Consider the following 17,836-nt stretch of genomic DNA (forward strand, 5'->3'; position numbering starts at 1 on the left):
AGTTGGTCCAAGACCGCTGCCGATCTATTTTGATAAAAAACAAGCCAAAACAATAAAAAATTCTTAACTATTTTCAAACTTTTTGTAGTAGCTATTAAATTTTTTTTTTCATCAGTCGAAAATTGGAGCCAATTAAATTTATTATAACTTAAATTTTTAAATTAAAACAAAATAATTGTTAAAATTTTCATATTAAGCAAATGAAATGAAAAAATAAAAATAGTTCCTTAAAAATAACAAATTAATTGAAACTGTAATATTTAAAAAAATATTAATTAATGATTAAATAAAGTATTTAAATTTTCTTATTTACATTACTTCCAGGTTAGGTTAGGTTAGTAAGGTTGCCCAGGGAATGAGCACACTTGGACAAAGAAAGATTCGTCCTTTGTGATTACATTACTTCTTACATTACTTTGCTTAAAAAAAATGTAACTCTTTAAAAAATTAATTGAAATTGTAAAAAAAAAATTTATAATTATCTCGATCTCTATCTCTATCTCTATCCCTATCTCTATCTCTATCTCTATCTCTATCTCTATCTCTATCTCTATCTCTATCTCTATCTCTATCTCTATCTCTATCTCTATCTCTATCTCTATCTCTATCCCTATCTCTGTCTCTATCTCTATCTCTATCTCTGTCCCTATCCCTATCTCTATCCCTATCCCTATCTCTATCCCTATCCCTATCCCTATCCCTATCTCTATCTCTATCTCTATCGCTATCTCTATCTTTATTTCTATCTCTGTCTCTATCTCTAGTCCGTATTCTACTTTATCTCTTTCTTTCTGTTACTCCTTTCCTTTACTCTTTGACTATCTACCCTTTTACCATCCAGAGCTTTGAATAAATGGGCTTTTTAGCCCGACTATTTTGTGAGTTACCAATCTCTCGGTACTTCTTGGATCGCCTTTTTCAAATTTCAATTTTAATATGAAATTAATATATCTAAAAAAATAATTAAACCGGCTGCAAGCAACATAAAAATTAAAAAAAATCTTAATTCATTCTTAAAAACATTCAAATCGCTATTGTGTTTATTGCTGTCATTGTTTGTAATTTTTCCTGTTGTTGTTGCATGTTGATAACTTACTTACGAGCCGAAATCGAAATACCAACCAACAAATATTGAGCCATTGTTAACGTTAGCACCGACATTAGCGACAGCAATGCCACCAAACAACAAAACAACAAAACTTACATATTAACAAAATTACTTGCACAGTCGTATTCACGGCAGTTGCAGCGCGACGGCGAAAAAAGCTTGCCAGAACAATTGCCCATTCGAAGAGTGAGAGCTCCTAATATTACACACTGCGATTGTGGTTATTATTATAACTGCTACATATTTATGTACTTGCGAATACTTGCTTATATATGCGCATGCACACAAAAACATACGCATACGCTGGCAAATATATATATGTCTAATATTAAAATCTTATTATGTTTCTACTGTGTCTGTGGGTAGCTGTTATTACTGTTCATATTATACGTATTATTGTGCTCTATTGTTTTGCTGCTGATATCCTACTGCTCCTGCTTGTTGTTGTCGTTATTATTGCATTTACTAGTATGTTATTTGGCAAAATTACAGTATCCAGTAAAATAGCAGGATTACGAAATGCATATCTAAGTGAAAAACAGGGTGCGCTGTATTATGGATGGGAGAGAATGTAGGAAGTGTGAATTATTGAAATGCCAGTGCGTATACGTTACGCGCAAATGGTAAATCACGAAGGGCAAAAGAGTAAGAAATGCAACAAATTGAATAGTACACATAGGTAAAAAGAAAACAGCAAATGCTATTTTCATACACATTCCCAACACTCTTCGTTCTCGTCAATATATCCAGATTCAAGTAATCTACTTCAACTTCTTCTTGGGACGCAAGTTGTTGGTGTGCCCCCACTTTTTTTTTGCGACAGTTGGTCGCTCGTGGATGCAGACGAGCGTAGAACTTGCAAAAGATCATCTTGTCGCAATTGTATTTTTGAGCCAAGATACGCAACGAAGGTTCAATGATACCACTACGTAGACGCAACACCAAGTGGAGGCTGGACTCCTTCTGGATGTTGTAGTCGGACAAGGTGCGACCATCCTCCAGTTGCTTGCCAGCGAAGATCAAACGCTGTTGATCTGGTGGGATACTCTCTTTATCTTGGATCTTAGCCTTGAAATTTTCAATGGTGTCAGAGGACTCGACCCCCAAAATGATGGCCTTATCGGTGAATGTTTTGACGAAAATCTGCATTTTGTCGTCTTCCTCTATTAATGTGCAGAGAAATTTTTAGTTGTTTAAAGCTTAAATGTTCCAGTTAATTAGCAAGCGACAGGCTTCAAACTAAGAAAAAATACTTTTTTTAATAAGTCTGACCTGCTTTAAAACAGCCCAATTGTGCTGACTAACATTGGAAAAATTTTTATTTCTTATTTATTTATTTATTATAAATTAAGAGCACATAAGTGCGCAAAAAATACATAAATTCCAAAACAATTTTTCATTCCTCCTAAAGCCTTTTTCTATTTTTAATTATTTTTTCATTTTAACTTTTAACCACTCACCTTAACTCCATATGATAAATATTCTTTTAAAGATTCTCTGAGATTTCATACAACTCGAGTATTCCAAAATCCTCTATTAATCAAGCAACAAAGTGCAGTAGCCTGTGATACTCATATCGCTCGCTATTATACGGAGCTAACTTAAGTAAAGGGTCTCTCAAAAGTGACACTTAGATGTCAGTAGGGGAAAATTCCTAGACGGTACCTTTTTTTAATTCAACTTTGACATTTGTATTTGGAATAAAAATAGTGAAACTGGAAGGAATCTAAATTTGTGAATATTTTATTTGAAAACAACTTCTAGCGTCATATATTGTTCAGTTTCTTGACAGCTGGAGGGGGGGAGCTCCTCCAGCACTTTGAAATTTTCAATGTTTTTTGTTTGGCTTTAAAAATTCATTTATGGTCTAAGGAATATCTTTTCAATGTTTTAAGCTTAAAAGAGAGTCTAAAAAGTCCCTAGTAATGAGTGACCTGAAGCTAATAATAGGCTCAGAATGTAAGACTTTCGCAGAAACGTACCATATCCAGTGAAGAGACAGCAGCGATGTTCATTAAATTCAACAAGAGGCCAGAACTGCACAGAAAAAAAAGAATACTGATACTATGAATGATTTTTTCAAAGAAGAAGGTTTGGCTTATGGTCCTGGCATCGCAGATCAAGCTTGGGCTTTAAACTCTACTTTATAAGAACGAAAACTTTAATTGCATTTTCTCAAAATAAATTTTTTCCGCACTGCCGAATGTAACTCAAAAATTAATCAGATATCAACTTAAAATTTTTCTGGGATATTCTTCCATATACAGGCCTTTGCATGTATCTCAAATTTTATATTTATTAGTGCCAAAAATATTTATTTGAGCGAGTTGTTTGTAAAACAACTAGAGTAATTTTTTCCCCTTTCACTTCAAATTTTAATTTTTTTCGTTAAAAATAGGTATGTAAGCGCAAAGCGAAGTAACTCATTTTCATGAAAAACTTTTTCTGGTTGATTTCAATTGATTTCACGAGGCTGTGCATTCCAGGGCCCAAATTAAAGGCGCCAGGTTGTAGCACCTGTAACACAGCCATTTTTTTCTATTTAAAAAAATTTACGGATATGCATTAAAGCCTAAATATTGATATATAATTTATTTTAAGAGAATAAATACTCTTAGTTTTTCGCAAAAAATGATTGAAAAACTCGACGTCTGGAGGAGCTTTTCAGGTGTAATTCCAAGTATATTTTACCAGATTTGAGTTAGGTATGGAATATTGCCTTAAACTTCTCGAACAAATAGTTCTTTTAAGAACCTGAATAGTCTGCTGTGGAAGTCGCGATAATTTGATTAATTGATAAAGATTCGTTCCAAACTACCTAAAAGCTTTCTCTATTCGGACTAGGCTCAAAAACACCTGTTTAAACAGACTTTCACGAAGTACTGAAATCGAAGGCGGTAACATTAATCAAGAGACTAATTTTATATTCATTCGCAATGTAGTCGGTTCTGCGTTACCTGGATATATATCTGATCAAAGACTGCAGCAGCATTATCCGTACATGATGGGGAGTGTTTATGCTGCTTTAACAACAATAACCACAACTAATTGTAGATTTTAAGTAACCTTATGCCTTTTGATTATCGGAAGGAAACCAATTTAGAGACTTAGGTTATTGGCATAAATCGTTTTTCTTGCAATAGTGTCCTTCCCTTTTCTTTGTGAATTATTTCCTTTTTATTGCTATGTCAGTGTCTGTACATATGGCTATATTTATGCCTAAACCGATGCATGTGTCTTCTTTTTTTTGTCAGAGGAGGTTAGAATCGAAAATATCAGAAACATCATCATAGGTGCCGTCACACCAGTGATATGTAGGGCATACTCCCACTAACACTAGAAATTTTCTCCGCTCTTGGATGTTTCCACACTGGGCCCGCTGTAAGCATTTCATCAAGGTGGAACCGCCTTTATGTCTATTGGCACAAGCAGGTACCTGTGTGCAGCTCTCCCTCCTGTAGACGTACGGAGGTTTTATGCCAGCGATAAGTTCTGATAAGTGGTTCTGGAGGAAATGGAGCATCGGGAAATTTGTGATAGCGCACTTCTTACACACTATTGTCACTATGACAGTAGACAAGTCTGGTGTTATTGTGAGTGATTGACTCAAATATCTGCATTTGTTATTATTCTGTCCAGTCCAACACTTCATCTCCATGTCGTACTTGCAAATGCAGCTGCTGCTGCTCCATGCCCATTTAATGAATTGAAGTCGTAGCATTATTTTTTCCTCGAACCGTCTCCCACCTAGCACTGGAAGAGCATATGTCCCGTTTGAGGTTGATAGGACTAGGTGAGTGTCCCAAAACTCTTTGAAGTATTGCACATTCCCATGCGAAGCGATCACAATAAAAAAACACGAGTTACGCGCTTTTGTTTGCCTTAGCGTAGGTTGGGCCAAATGGGTTATCTGCTAGCATAAAGCAGCCGGTGGGTATCTACCTAAGGTAATAATCAGTATCACCATGCTTTCTTTAGACCCACTTGTCGAGGTGTGATATTAGCTTGTTCGTTCATCGCCCTTTAGGTGACTCTTCCCATCTTCTTTGCCACTCGTACATAGATTGCTCTCTCTCGATGGCTTTTTCTGTTGCCGGAGGTTTTGCTCCTTGCTCGCTATATCACGCATGTGGATATTCTTCGCTTCTACCCATACCGGCGCCGCACAGAGCTCGATTTAGTTTATGACTGTTGCTAATAATCGTCCTCTTTCGCCTTGCGGATCACCTATATTGGGCGGTATTTTTGTGAGAGCGCCGCTGATTAATTATTGACTGCTGCTAAAAAAACCATTGGCTTCGACATCAGGTAGTAGAGTGAAATTATGCGTGTTTACTCTTCGGTTTGTTCCGATGCCCACATGTAGCCTTGAATAACGGGAAAAGTATTTTTTTACCCTAATCGGCAAAGCCTTCTATTAAATTTCACTATAAACAAAAAATTCTTATAAAAATGATCCGCGATTCGGAGTCGTCCAAAAACTTTAATTCTTCTCATTTCAAGAACACATTTGAGGAGTCGTTGACCAATTATATGTATACGGGCGTTCTTATGCCAAAAATCCGTACTACTAAATGCTGCCTAATGCTTATAGCGACTCTACTTTTTGTTAAGTTTTGATACTCCCTCATACTCTGCTACATATTTATTTCTCATGACTTCACTATAATTCCTCTTTATTTAGTTTCACTTCACTTTATTTAATTACATCACTTTCCATTTTCTCTTTTCATTTCATTCCTTTTCATTCTATTTCGTTTCAATGCATAAATTTCATACTCTTCAAGCGTGGTCAATTCAATCGAGTTACACTATCTTTCGTGCCGCTTTGTGTCAAGGCATTACAGTACTTTCTGTTCCACTCAACTTTATATTTCATCCAATTCTATTACTGACTTGAGCGGACAATTTTATTCCATTACATTTCACTATTTCTCATTTTTATATCGCTTTATCACATCATTCTAAATGCCCTGCCACTCACTAATATTTACTTAACCCTGTTTTCTGAAAATAATCTTTCTTCCTTTAAAATTCCATCCAAGCACTCCCTCCAGTCAACAGTGGAGGTTACATTCAATATTCGTACTTTTGTAATATCAGTTTGGCTGTAGCATACAAATTTTGCGATTTCACAGTCCTGCTGCACGCACAGGCACGTCGTTGTTCACTTCAATACTTCCCGCACTGTTCTACGCAGTTTTGCATCTGCCCTCCAGCTGCACTGACCTCAACATTTTTGATTGTCACTTGATTGCTTTGGCAAATTGCAAATGTCAAGCAGACAAAATTTGTAAATCAGTATGCAAGTGTAATTTATTATGTTGCATTAGAAAATGTAATGCATTATAAAATGTATTGGGGTGGCAATTTTGTTGTTATTATTGGCTTTATTTTATTGCGATCGACTTATCCACAGATTTCATTGTCAGCCATGTAGTTTTTGTGAATTTAATAGAATTTTCTAATTTCATTGCATCACCACTGAAGGAGTGAATGGAATTTTGATTGGAATTATTGAGTAAAATTTTTGAATTAAAAATAGTTTTGTGTGCATACATTTATTAAGAATAATTTAATTGCACATCAAAAGCTTCTGTCCGGTTATAGGAGCTGACCGCTTATGAGACAGTCATTCGTAACAAAATTGTAACCAAAAAAATGTGCATTTGTTGAGTTATAAGAGATGTTGGCTTTTGAAAATATAAAAAAAAAACCCTGATCTACTTTGTATGGAAGAAAAGCCGTAATATCTTAAGGGGTTACATACGTCCAGCAGCGCTAAAAATGCGCTAAACAAACTATTTAGAAGAGATAACAATAGAAATATATATTGGGAGGTTGAATTAGTTTTAAAGGTGTTTTTCAAAGATTTGGGGCTTTATTGTGAAAAAACGGTACAAAATATTTTATTCGAAGTATTGGCCATCGCTAGCTACAACTTTCGCCCATCTTTCGGGCAATTTCCGGATGCCGTTTCTCCAAAATTCTGGCCGCTGCTTGGCTATCCATGACTCAACCCATATTTTGGTAGCCTCGTACGAGGAGAACCGCTGGTCCGCCAAATCGAGACTCATATGCCGGAACAAATGATAATCGGAGGGAGCTATGTCTGGACTATACGGCGGGTGGGGTAACACTTCCCAGCCAAGCGTTCCAAGGTATTTTTTGACAGGTTGAGCAACATGCGGCCGAGCGTTGTCATGTTGCAAAATAACCTTGTCGTGCCTTTTTACCGTTTCCGGCCGTTTTTCTTTCAATGCCCGGCTTAAACGCATCAATTGCAGTCGGTAACGATCCCCCGTGATTGTTTCGCCCGGTTGGAGCAGCTCAAAATATACGACGCCGACCTGATCCCACCAAATGCAGAGCATGATTTTCTTGCCGTGAATATTCTGCTTGGCCGTCGACGTTGATGCGTGGCCGGGCAAACCCCATGATTTTTTGCATTTTGGGTTATCGTAGTGGATCCATTTTTCGTCGCCAGTCACCACCCGATGCAAAAAACCCTTCCGATTTTGTCGCTCGATCAGCAATTCGCACGTAAAAAATCACAGTTCGACGTCGCGCAGTTTCAACTCGTACGGGACCCAATGTCCTTGCTTTTGGATCATTCCCATCGTTTTTAGACGCTTGCAAACGGTTGATTTATCAACGCCCAATGATTCAGCAAGCTCTTCTTGGGTTTGGCACGAGTCCTCGTTTACCAATTCCCCCAATTCCGCGTCCTCGAACTTTTTGGGCTGGCCAAGACGCTCCTTGTCTTCGGTGTGAAAATCACCACTTTTGAATCGTCGAAACCAGTACTCACATGTTGAAATCGACGGAGTATGGTCTGGGTAGGCCTCCTGCAGCAATTCACGGGCTTGGGCTGTATTTTTTTTCAAATTGAAGCAGAAAAGCAAAGCTTCCCGCAAATTGCGTTTCGACGGCATGAAAGTTGACATACTCGGAGCACGAAAACACTGCGTTGTTTATACTTCAGCGAAATGACAGATACTGATAAACAAAGCCTAGGGATGAGGCTTTGTCATGAATATATATTCAGTATTGCCAACGCGATAAAGTGATAAATAGCGCCATCTGTGTGTCACCTTTAAAACTAATTCAACCTCCCAATATTAAAAAAATGTATGCATTGTTTATTAGTACTTAAACTTTATAAAAAAATTTATTTTAATTTTTCTTTACAAAAATTAGTATATAAAAATCACGTGACTCAAAGTACAATGAAAAAAATTGCATCATCTGCAAGTCTGCATCATTTCTCCTTGAAATGTTTATGGATCTGTAAAAAGTAAAAAAATTCTTGTAAAATAAAGTTGTAGTTATAGTCGTCGAGTCGGGTTTTGCAATTTCGAAAAATTTTGCAATTTACGATATTTAAGAAACAAAGTAAGAGTTTTAGGTCATAAATGTCACACTTTATTGTGTTTCTAAAAATTTTTAATTACAGTATCAAAACTCCGGCTCGGCAAACTATAAAGAAGAGACTTTCGAATATTTAAATAAAAAAAGCGCATCAAAAAATATTTAAAACTGTATAAGCAGACCGTGCCGGAAAAAGTATATTAGTTTCGAGAAAAATGAGTTTAAACTTTCAAGGGCATTTCGTGCGAGGTCGCGGGCGTGGAAAGTAAGAACTTAAAATGATTTTTTTTAATTATTTTGTTAACTTACTTCTAATCTCCAATTCCAGCTTCATATTGTATGCCTTCCTGATCAGTAAGCAATTGTTGTTGTATATTTTTTTTCCAGTCGTCGATATGTTCCGGCCCTTTTGTTGCTTTCATAGCCCTGATTCGTGCCCATCAAACTCTCTTCGGGCAGCTGAATTTCCTGCCATAAATTTGTTTCTATGGGGAATTTTTACAATCGACTTCCACAGAAATACGCCTAAAACTATAAAGAATAATAATTTGTAAAAAAAACGAATTTTTGAAAATTCTGGACGTACATATGTAACCACTTAAAAAAAAAATGTTTAAAATCAACTTCCTATTAACAATTTTGACCACACTTCAAACTTGCACTTTGTTATACCAAAATTCAATAGGCTTTAAATCTTGGTACAGATAAATAAATATGCCAAGAACCCCATTAAAAAGTTGGAAGGTTTGATGATTTTTTTTTTTCTTTTGCCAAAGTTTGAGACTTTACGTCTCTTTACGAGATTGTGCAAGTTATTTAGGCCCAATGCGGTCAACTTCTGATAAGCTTAGATCGTGCATTGTAATCACGTGCGCTGTTCTTATTGTTATTCACTCATGAGCACCGAATTGAGTAAAATCTTGACCAATGCACCATAGTTATATATATATATTATATAGTATTAAATATCGTCCATGTGTGTGGATAAGGTGACGAGAATTAGAAGTTTCAAGTTTCTCTTTTGTTCACCTGGGGGACCTCTGCATCCCAACTGATAAGCATTGCAATAAGTTTGGTAATAAATGTTAACAATTTCTACGCATTGCTGAATTGAGTAGCACTTCATGATTGAATCTCTAGACTGAAGTGAGTGTTGCACAGCTCTAGCTTTAAAAAGATGTCTGCTTCTCCTTGCCAAAGTTGGAGTGTTCTTATTGAAATTCCCTATACATGTAGCAGCCTATCCAACCATCGAATCTTTTGGAATGCGGCGATATCGGACTAACATTTCAAGTAGATATGCAACAGATTGATAGAGGCCACTTTCCCGTAGAAGGAAGTTCAGCACATTTCTGAGTTAGCTGTGAAAATCTGGTATTTTCTATTGAAATTTTTTCTAATGAAGCAACTCCAAAGTCCGAATCAACTTTAGGGTTTTGCATGTACACATTTCCACTGCGAACTCCATTCCAAGTCAAATGCATTTAGCAGAAGCGCCTTAGCTGAGTCTGATGAGCTCTATCAGCACTTGATTTCTCACAACTAATTCATCGGAAGATGCTTGGTTACCTCACTAAGGATACTTGAGCACATTTGAAGGTTTTGGGGTGCTTGGCTGTCACACAAATTTTTTCAGTCGCTCTGTAATGAATGGCGATCAACAATTTGTTAAACTTATTAATACTTTAACGAAAGTGCTTTCAGCTCTTTAAAGAAGTATTTATTTGACCCCCGATAAGCTTCATGCTGAATTAAAATGTATTCCTTTTTAAATTTCCTTGCAGAAAGTCGCATTTATTATTAATTTAAAATAGCACTCAAAGACCTTCATCCGCCTCTCAAATGCATCTTTATTCATCCCCACTGGTAACATTGTCTGCGGAGTATCTCTTCACTTATTTATGCCAACGTTAATGTCACTAAATTGACATTTTAAAGCAGGCCTCCATCAAGAAGAGTTCATCATGCTTAGCAAACAGGGCGTAGCTCACCAGCACGCGCACACACATATACACATTGATATGCGCATAAACGATTACGAGACCCCATAACCCCAATCGAAGCCAGTAGCGCCCTTGCAGCGCCTTGGCATCGCTTCTCAAGTGAAGCTGTCAAACTCAGCAAACATTAGCAGACGAGTAGAGATAAATAAATAAAAAATATATGCAGCAACCCTACCTTCAAGGTTACAAGTATAAAAAGCCATTAAAAAGTGTATTAGTATGGAAAATATGAATTACGTTAATAAAAAAGTGACACTAACAGCATTGCGGTTGCCTCTGGAAACTATGAACAAAAAATAAGAACAAAAAAAATTAGAGGCGGCTGCGACTGCAAACGGGAAATACGCGCTTGTCTCACAACCTCAGCGGAAGCAGCAAAGGTAATTACTGTAGCAATTTCCAGTTGGGCGCACATTCTCAAGAAGCAGAAAATTGCAAAACTAAAAAAAGAATGTAATAAATTGCATCAAAGCGGGCGAGCAAAAGAAAGCGATGCAAATTTATGGAAAACTAGTTATTGAGAGATTGCGTTGGGGTTCCGTGGCGCTGAGCTTGGATTGGAGAAAACGTAAAATTCTGCTACACAAAAGCAAGAAAACAAATATTAAAAAAATATACCAATACAAAATAAGAAATGAGGGATAAGAAAAAAGAAATAACAGATAAGAAATAATAAATCTGAAATAAGAAATAAAAAATAAGAAATATGAAATAAGAAATAAGAAATGGAAAATGAGAGGTAAGAAATAAGAAATGAAAAATGAGAGATAAGAAATAAGAAAAGAGAGATAAGAAATAAGAAATAAGAAAGAAAAATTAAAGATAAAAATAAATAATAGAAATAAAGAAAAAAGAATTTAAAATAAGAAACTATGATACTTACCAGATATACCAAATAAAAAATTAAATATAAATAATTTTAAAAATAAAAAATAAAAAAAAGTAAAAAATATAAAATTGGAAATAAGAAACAACAAATAACAAATAAAAAGTAAAATTAAAATATGAAAGTAAACAATAAAAAATAAAAAATTAAAACTAAACATAAATAATAAAAAAAGGATAAAGAATTTAAAATAAGAAATTATTAACAAGAAATAAGAAATAACTGAAAATAAAATATGAAAGTAAAAAATAAACAATAAAAAATAAATAATAAATAATAATAATAAAAAATAACAATACAAATAAATATATATATGCATATATAATATATATATATAATTGGCGCGTACACCCTTTTTGTTTGTTTGGCCGAGCTCTTCCTTCTATTTGCGGTGTGCGTTTTGATGTTGTTGCACCAAATGGAGGGACCTACTGTTTCAAGCAAACTCCAAATGGCAGATATTTTTATGAGGAGATTTTTCATGGCAGAAATACACTCGGAGGTTTGCCATTGTCTGCCGAGGGGCGACCACTATCAGAAAACGGTTTGTTTTAATTTTGATGTTTCACCGAGATTCGAACCTACGTTATCTCTGTGACTTCCGAATCATAGTCACACACCAACCCATTCGGCTACGGCGGCCGCAAATATAGCAATAAAAAAAATATAGTAATGTATTTTCTGTCTGGTTTTTCAAATTGAGCACTTCGTAAACTCCCAAAACGATAGGGTCTATTGGATCAACCTTTCATACGAGAATTTGAGTCATCGATTAGCCACCAGGAGGCAGCACCCGCCGCCACAGGTAATGGTTTGTGCCACTGTACCCGCAGATGGGCGCTCTCCAATCGTTTTCATCGAGCCTGGTGTCAAGGGAAAAGCGAAATATTTTCGGGATTCAGTGTTATGGAGATTACTTTGAAGCCGTGGGCAGACAAACATTTCAGTGGCGAACCAAGGACGTCTCCACAAGACTCGTCACCATCTCACACAGCGCGAGTGAACCAAAAGTGGTTAAAAAACAATGTTCCGAACTTCATAACGTCCACACAATGGCTCTCAAATTCACCAGACACGAATCCGATGGTTTATTCTCTTTGGGGTATTTTGGAGATCAAAGACCGAACTAAAAGATTCACCAGTCTCGAGGCGCTGAAAAAAGCAATTGTCCGCGAGTAAGCCAAAATACCTGGAAGTCACTTTCGGGCAGCTTGTGATTCGTTTCAGGACCGTCTCAAGGCCATAGTCAAGGAAAAAGCTGGTAATAGCAAGAGATTTGGAGGCTTCTAAAACATTCAGGCTAAAAAGCCCATTGTATTTAGAGCTCTGGAAAGAGGATAGATGGTCAAGGAAAGAAGAAAAGTATCAGAGAAAGAGATATGAAAGAATAGAGACAGAGACAAAAGGTAATTAGTGCTGTGAGAATTTTCCAGATTCTTTGGCAAATCTGTAAATATCCTTCAGTTTTAGAGAACTAATTTCCAGGTAGGTTACTAAAATCTAATTTTCTATCGATATATGGATATAATCTTTTAAAAAGGATCCTCGAACAAGACGAAAAAGGCGAGATCCGGGTGCCCAACTGAAAGTTTTAAAAAAGGTGTCCAAGGGAGGGCTAACTTCGTTAATAATGTTAAACTGATTTTTTCCTATTTTGCCAAGAGAAAAATTATAAAAACAAGAGATTCGGCTAAAACGTTAACCGGCAATCGTTTTAATATTTATTTATTTAATTTTCTTTAATAAAATTTGTAACCTTATGTTTATATTTTTAATGTTTAATTGTGGAATAGAAAGAAAAGGTTTTTTCTGCTAGTCATTTTTGTCTAATAGTTGAATTTTGTTCAAGCAAAAAGCCACCAAATTGGTAAATTTGTTTGTAAATTTGAAGCAAAAAAAAAACAAATCAATACTTCAAATTTCAAACGTCAGCTGCATCTCACTGTATTGTCTTCGAGTCCTACTCACCTTCCACTGCATACAATAAATGCAGTGCTCAAATTACTGCGTGCAATGCACCTGGCGCGCTCCACACTTTTTTTGACGGAAGTTGCAATTTCCTCCGCACAACCATCATTCGCAAATATTTCGCCATAAATTGACCTTCCTCTGTGCACAAAATCCACTTCACTATTTTTAGTTAAATTGCCTTTCTCTGCGTTCAGTTAATGACCCAACCACCTCCGCCCACACAAAGTATACCACCCACAGCACAATTGACGCCCATCGCTCACTTTCCTTTACATTCATTTGCGTGCTTTTGTTTGTATGCTTTTGCAAAAGCATTTGTCAGCCTCCTGCTTTTGTCGGCATTTGCTTATTTGTTTGCGACTTTGTTGTTGCCACTGTTGTTATTGCACTGAATTGTATGCTTTTTGAGCAGCGATTATGTCAGCAACAGCACAGAGGAGATTATGACGGAAGGATAAGTAAGCTGCACAATCACTTTGATTTGTCAGTAGGAAAGACAAGTCAGCTAGCAGCTGGGTATAGGTTTATGCCATAGTTTCAACTGAGCAGGGATAACGAATGAGAATTGAGTGGTCTAATCACAGCACGGCAGCTATTAGCGGTTGTTTGAGTGCGAAGGAATGAATGAAGTTTACGAGATTTTTGGGCCCGGTTAAAGAGATTTTTTTTCTTATTTTTTGTATTATTTTTATTTTCTCTTTATTTTTATTTATTTATTTTATTTTTCTTCTTTATTTTTTCTTTTGAGAGCCGTTTGAATGGTGTTGCAAAATTGAGTGAATATTTTGCTTGAATGCTACGCTTTGTTTTAGAAATGTTTCTTTTGGCTTTAATCAGGTGGAAGAGATTAAGAGTAGTGAAATATTGTTTGGCATTAATATATGAATGATATGTTTTCAGTTTTATCCTAGCGGAAAGGGTTTTGTTTGAAGTAAAACAAATTATAAGAAGCGATAATATTTTCTGGGAATCCCAACAACAACCCTCTCTCCCTTTTAACAGTTGTAGTTACTAAAACAAACTAGCTAACACTGCTTGTATCTGTAAAACAGCTCAACGTCAAATTGTTCTAATGACAGTTCAATATATTGTTTATAAGCCATCAAACGCATTTGCGTCTCAGTTTTGTTGAATTTTCTTTTCTGTTATGAAATTTAAATGTAATAGTGTGGTTGCGTTATATTTGGCTGGAAAATCACAACCAGCCATTGTTCGTGAGCTCAGTCACCTCAAAGTGAATAAAATGTTTGTGTATCGCACTAAAAAGCGTTACAATGATACTGGTAGCATTGCAAAACGCTATGAAGGTGGACCAAAAAAAACCGCAACTACGCCAGAAATGGTTCGGAAAGTGAAGGCTCGACTTGAAAGAAATTCACGTCGAAGTGGAAGAAAAATGGCTAAAAACTGAAAATATCGCAAGACAGGTCATCATATCAAGGTCAAGGCTTACAAGTTCCAAAAAGCACACGATCTTTCACCCCAGCAAAAAACGTTTGGTGCGAAAGAGCAAAGGAGTTGTTGCGCTTGCACGAACGTGGCGAATTTCCTAACATTGTGTTTTCTGATGAAAAAAATTTCCCAATTGAGCAGTTCATAAACACTCACAACGATCGAGTTTACTTGACCGAATGTTCATACGAGAATTTGAGCCTACGTATGGCCACTCGAAGCAATTTCCCATCGCAAGTAATGGATTGGGCCGCAGTGACCGCTGATCGTTTTTATCGAGCCTGGTGTCAAAGTGAATGCAACTTATTATCAGGAAAATGTTTTAGAAACTGCTTTAGAGCCGTGGACTCGCAAACATTTCGGTCGTAGACCATTGACGTTCCAACAGGACTCGGCACCGTCTCATAAAGCTCGTGTGAACCAAGAATGGGTAAAAAATCATATTCCAAAATTCATTTCGTCCACACAATGGCTTTCAAATTCGCCAGACGCAAGTCCGATGGACTATTCCATCTGGTCCATTTTGGAGAGCAAGGTGAGGACTAAAAAATATGCCAGTATGGATGCGCTGAAAAAAGCGATTATACAAGAATGGGCTAAAATACCTCAAGATCACATTCGTGCAGCGTGCAACTCATTTTTTGACCGTTTGAAGGCTATAGTCAAGGCAAAAGGTGGTCATATCGAGCTAAAGTGAATATATGTCAAAATTGTAATCATTTTTTAACAATTTTGTCTTTGAAATCAATAAAAACTAATTTCACACAAAAAAGTTAAGGTGTTTTGAATAGCTAACACTTCATATCGTTCACCCTGTATATATATTTTTTTTGTGAGACGGCGGATGGACCACCCTATCGGAGGATTTATAATTTTTGCAAATAACGTCGTACACCAGGCACTTGTTACTAAGCCGCTGTAGTATAAGTCAATATCAAGTCAAAAAAAAACATTTTTCTGAGTTTATTTGAAAACTATCAAAGCTTAAGAACTTTTCTCCAACCTGTTTTTCCGGTTTTGTTGTTACATGTTACTATCAAAGCCTAGTTTTTCCGCCCAATTTTTAAGGGTGTGTTGTAGCTTTCACACAACTTTCACATGAACTTCGAGCTCATCCGCCTTTTAACGGATCAACGTATACCCTCGCTTAGTCAAACCGGAACTTTCTCTACTCATATTTCAACAAGGGAAGAGTGGACAGGGGGCTACACTTGGGGACAGGGCCTGGTGAATTTGTTCACGGATGGATCGAAGTTGGAAGGAAAGGTTGGCGGAGGAGTTTTTTGCGAGGAGCTCCTCATCAGCCTCAAATTCAGGTTACCGGACGACTGCAATGTGTTCCAGGCAGAGTTAGCCGCAATCAAGGATAGCAGCTGATTGGCTGCTCACACGCTTACCAACAGTCAAGAAAGTGAATATTTACTCCCACAGCTAAGCGGCAATAAGGGCTCTTGGCAGTTTCCCCGCGAAAGGAGAGGATTCGGATCAACTTGACCACCTGCGTATGGCTTTGCGTCAACTCAGTGAGCGCTGAGCAAGCGCATAAACTTATAAGTTCTCGAAATCCTTCTGAGGTTGACAAACTATCAGCTCTCGAATTTTGTGGGTTTTCTCACAGTACACTATGCGCTAGGAATGCAAGATGTGAGACTTGGGATTACCTCGAGTCCTTCTTGCGTTGGATGTATGGAGGATGAGGTGGAATCATCTCAGCAACTTCTCCTTAGCTGCGCTGCTCGAGCGGGGTTAAGATCTAGGCATCTTGGCTCTTATTTCTTCGCTACGCCTGCTGATATAACTGGCGTAGACATTAAAAATCTGACGAATATCATCAGCAGCACAAAGCGGTTGACGCGAACGCAGCACAGCCATCGCTGATAATCCACCCTCTTACCCCGCCTTCTGCTTTCATCCCCTCTCCTTTCATCACATCGGTTTTCTCTTTCACCTCACCTCTTTCAAAATGGTATCACAAAGGACGAATCCGTTTATCTTCGTCCAAGTATGCTCATTCCTTGGGCAACCATTCCAACTAAACCTAACCTGAAGCTTTAACGTGAGAAAAATTGTTTGTGGATGTATGCGCATGTCGTTGGTAGTTTTTTGCGGTGCAAACTAATATATTAACTTATACATACAGCCCCGTGGCGCATAAAGGCTAAGGTAAAAATTTCTATCACTTAAAATATTTCCTTTTTTTAATTTAGTAAAAAAAACTAGTCAAGAACAAAATTAAGAAAATTTTTAAATGATTAATTTTGCGCCACCTTTTACATATGTATGAGTACAGAAATAATCGGTATTTACGCACTTTGTTGGGTGTTTAGCCAAGCCCATCCTCGTATTTGTGGTGCGCGCTTTGGTGGTGTTCCACAATTCAATTTAGGCTCTGTACCCCGCTGAGCGTCAAAACAGATAACAAATTTTAAGAATATTTTAAGTTAAAATAATGAAAGAAATGTATTTCACTCAAACAAGTTCTCTAAAATAGAAAAATAGATGTAAAGTTTCAAGTCTAAATGCTATACACTGAGCCTTTCTAACAGCCAGCATTCCGGCATTAATTTCCCATCATTGGCAACGTTTCTTTATGGCTTGGGGAGTAATTCAAAAGTGACCCAATGTTCCGGCTATTGAAACTGTCAAGGCCTACTTTCATGTTCACAGCCTTTGGAAGTGTGGGATTTTTTCTTTTATGTCGTGGCTTACTCGATTACGGCAACGTGCAGCATCAAAACTCCTTCAATCTATTTCAGCTCTTTCATTAGATCGCGCTCAATTCACGACCTTCAGCTGCAAGCGTTTGGGTCTTTTTATAAATTTCATGTGACTTGTGACTTATTTGACTCAAAACGCTTGGTGCTAGCATTTACTATGACTTACAGGGTTCCGTCATTAGATCTGGAAAAGTCTAATTAAAGCGTCAGAATCTTCAAAAAATGTATTTTTTTTTTGTTTTTTCTTAAAGTACCTTAGGTATCTTGCAAATATTGTAAGAAAATTTGAAGTGTATCGGACAAATACTTTTCGAGTTATTCAACAATT

General features: G+C 36.8%; 1 pseudogene; it reads right to left on the minus strand.

The window, feature by feature from the left end:
* Nucleotides 1–1,869: 1,869 nt before the first annotated feature.
* On the minus strand, nucleotides 1,870–2,257 carry LOC128856730 (ubiquitin-60S ribosomal protein L40-like; annotated as a pseudogene).
* Nucleotides 2,258–17,836: the final 15,579 nt, after the last annotated feature.

The sequence above is a fragment of the Anastrepha ludens genome, chromosome 3, assembly GCF_028408465.1.
Source record: "Anastrepha ludens isolate Willacy chromosome 3, idAnaLude1.1, whole genome shotgun sequence".
Lineage (NCBI taxonomy): Eukaryota > Metazoa > Arthropoda > Insecta > Diptera > Tephritidae > Anastrepha > Anastrepha ludens.